Here is a 3,879-nt window from a genome sequence, read left to right as displayed (position 1 = left end):
TATCATCCAATCCAATAGTAACAACATTCTTTGTGCAGTCTATGGTAGCATTGACAGTATTTAAGAAGGGTCTACCAAATATAATGGGACAAAAGCTATCTTGCGGAGAAGTAAGAACAAGAAAATCAGCATGATATTTAGTTTCCCACACAAGACTTCAACATCTCTAACAATTCCAATTGGTGAAATAGTATCTCTATTGGCAAGTTTAATTGTGACATCAATATCTTCTAACTCAACAGGTGCAATTTCATTCTTAATTTCTTCATACAAGTCAATAGGTATTACACTAGCACTAGCACCCATATCACATAAGCCATGATAACAATGATCTCCTATTTTAACAGAAATAACAGGCACGCCTACCACAGGTCTATGTTTATCTTTATCACAAGGTTTAGCAATTCTAGCAGTTTCACCTTCGAACTGAATAACATGCCCATCAATATTATCAAACAAGAGATCTTTAACAATAGCAATGTTAGGTTCTACTTTAACTTGCTCATGAGGTGTATAAGTTCTAATATTGCTTTTACGAATAATAGTTGAAGCTTTAGCATGATCCTTTATTCTAAGAGGGAAAGGTGGTTTCTCAATATATGAAGTAGGAACAATAGGATCATTATAAGTGACAGTCTTTTCTTCAACTTTAATAGGTGCAGCTACTTTTACTTCTATGGGAGGATGATATTTAAACCACTTCTCCTTAGGGAAATCAACATAAGTAGCAAAAGATTCACAGAAAGAAGCTACTATCTCAGAGTCAAGTCCATATTTAGTGCTAAACTTACGGAAAATATCAGTATCCATAAAAGATTTAACACAATCAAACTTAGGTGTCATACCTGACTCCTTACCTTCATTGAGGTCCCAATCTTCAGAGTTGCGTTTAATTCTATCCAATAAATTCCATCTGAATTCAACAGTCTTCATCATAAAAGAGCCAGCACAAGAAGTATCGAGCATGGTGCGATTGTTATTAGAAAGCCGAGCATATAAATTTTGAATAATCATTTCTCTTGAGAGCTCATGATTGGGGCATGAATATAACACTGATTTAAGCCTCCCCCAAGCTTGAGCGATGATTTCTCCTTTGCGAGGCCAGAAATTATATATATAATTACGATCATGATGAACAAGATGCATAGGGTAATACTTTTGATGAAATTCCAACTTCAATCTTTTATAGTCCCATGATCTCATATCATCACATAGTCTATACCATATCAATGTGTCTCCCTTCAAAGATAAAGGGAAGACCTTCTTCTTAGCAACATCATCGGGTATACCTGCAAGCTTAAATAATCCACAAACTTCATCCACATATATTAAGTGCTCATCAGGATGCTTTGTTCCATCTCCTGTAAAAGGGTTAGCTAGCAGTTTTTCCATCATACCCGAAGGAAATTCAAAAGGGGTTTCATTTTCAATAGGTTCAGTAGGTTGAGGAGCAACTCTTTGCTCTACTGGATGGGGTGAAGATACCCCGAACAAGCCCCTCAGAGAATTACTTTCCATAGTAACAAGTGACAGTAAATTTCAGCACACTATATAAATTTTTCCTTACCAAATTCCACCTACCAAAGGCGCTACACTCCCCGGCAACGGCGCCAGAAAAGAGTCTTGATGACCCACAAGTATAGGGGATCTATCGTAGTCCTTTCGATAAGTAAGAGTGTCGAACCCAACGAGGAGCAGAAGGAAATGATAAGCGGTTTTCAGCAAGGTATTCTCTGCAAGTACTGAAACAAGTGGTAACATATAGTTTTGTGATAAGACAGATTGTAACAAGTAACAAAAGTAAGTAAAGTGCAGCAAGGTGGCCCAATCCTTTTGTAGCAAAGGACAAGCCGGAACAAACTCTTATAATAGGAAAAGCGCTCCCGAGGACACATGGGAATATCGTCAAGCTAGTTTTCATCACGTTCATATGATTCGCGTTCGATACTTTGATAATTTGATATGTGGGTGAACCGGTGCTTGGGTGCTGTTCTTACTTGAACAAGCATCCCACTTATGATTAACCTCTATTCCAAGCATCCGCAACTACAACAAAAGTATTAAGGTAAACCTAACCATAGCATGAAACATGTGGATCCAAATCAGCCCCTTACGAAGCAACGCATAAACTAGGGTTTAAGCTTCTGTCACTCTAGCAACCCATCATCTACTTATTACTTCCCAATGCCTTCCTATAGGCCCAAATAATGGTGAAGTGTTATGTAGTCGATGTTCACATAACACCACTAGAGGCTAGACAACATACATCTTATCAAAATATCAAACGAATACCAAATTCACATGAATACTCATAGCAAGACTTCTCCCTTGTCCTCGGGAATGAACATAATTACTCACAAAAGCATATTCATGTTCATAATCAGAGGGGTAATAATATGCATATAGGATCTGAACATATGATCTTCCACCAAATAAACCAACTAGCATCAACTATAAGGAGTAATCAACACTACTAGCAACCTACTAGCACCAATCCCGAACTTTGAGACAAGAATTGGATACAAGAGATGAACTAGGGTTTGGAGATGAGATGGTGCTGGTGAAGATGTTGATGGAGATTGCCCTCTCCCGATGAGAGGAGCGTTGGTGATGACGATGGTGATGATTTACCCCTCCCGGAGGGAAGTTTCCCCAGCAGAACAGCTCTGCCAGAGCTCTAGATTGGATCCGCCAAGGTTCCACCTCGTGGCGGCGGAGTCTCGTCCCGAAAAGTTCCTTCCTCTTTTTTTTCTCATCGAAAGACTTCATATAGGAGAAGATGGGCGTCAGAGAGCCACCAGGGGGCCCACGAGGTAGGGGCGTGCCCTAGGGGGGGGGGGGCGCCCCCCACCCTCGTGAGAAGGGTGTGGGCCCCCTGGCCTTCATCTTTGGCGAGGATTTTTCTTTATTTATTTTAAGATGTTCCGTGAAGTTTTAGGACTTTTGGAGTTGCGCAGAATAGGTCTCTAATATTTGCTCCTTTTCCAGCCCAGAATTCCAGCTGCCGGCATTCTCCCTCCTTATGTAAACCTTGTAAAATAAGAGAGAATAGCCATAAGTATTGTGACATAAAGTGAAATAACAGTCCATAATGCGATAAATATCGATATAAAGGCATGATGCAAAATGGACGTATCAGGGTGCGGCCGGCCAGGAGAGAGGGCGCGCCAGGAGGAGTCCTACTCCCACCGGGAGTAGGACTCCCCCTCTTTCCTAGTTGGATTAGGACTTGGGAGGGGGGAAGAGGAGGGAGAGAAGAAGGAAGGGGGGCGCCCCCCTCTCCTTGTCCTATTCGGACTAGGGGGAAGGGGGGCGCGGCCCAGCCCTGGCCGCCTCTCCTCTTCTCCGTAAAGGCCCACTAAGGCCCATTAACCTCCCGGGGGTTCCGGTAACCTCCCGATACTCCGGTAAAATCCCGATTTCACCCGGAACACTTCCGATGTCCAAACATAGGCTTCCAATATATCAATATTCATGTCTTGACCGTTTCGAGACTCCTCGTCATGTCCGTGATCACATCCGGGACTCCGAACAACCTTCGGTACATCAAAACATACAAACTCATAATATAACTGTCATCGAAACGTTAAGCGTGCGGACCCTACGGGTTCGAGAACTATGTAGACATGACAAAGACACATCTCCAGTCAATAACTAATAGCGGAACCTGGATGCTCATATTGGCTCCCACATATTCTATGAAGATCTTTATCGGTCAGACCGCATAACTACATATGGTGTTCCCTTTGTCATCGGTATGTTACTTGCCCGAGATTCGATCGTCGGTATCTCAATACCTAGTTCAATCACGGTACCGGAAAGTCTCTTTACTCGTTTCGTAATACATCATCCCGCAACTAACTCATTAGTTGCAATGCT

Source organism: Triticum dicoccoides, chromosome 4A (assembly GCF_002162155.2).
Source record: "Triticum dicoccoides isolate Atlit2015 ecotype Zavitan chromosome 4A, WEW_v2.0, whole genome shotgun sequence".
NCBI lineage: Eukaryota > Viridiplantae > Streptophyta > Magnoliopsida > Poales > Poaceae > Triticum > Triticum dicoccoides.
The sequence above is the reverse complement of the archived record's forward strand: the minus strand, read 5'-3'. Positions refer to the sequence as shown.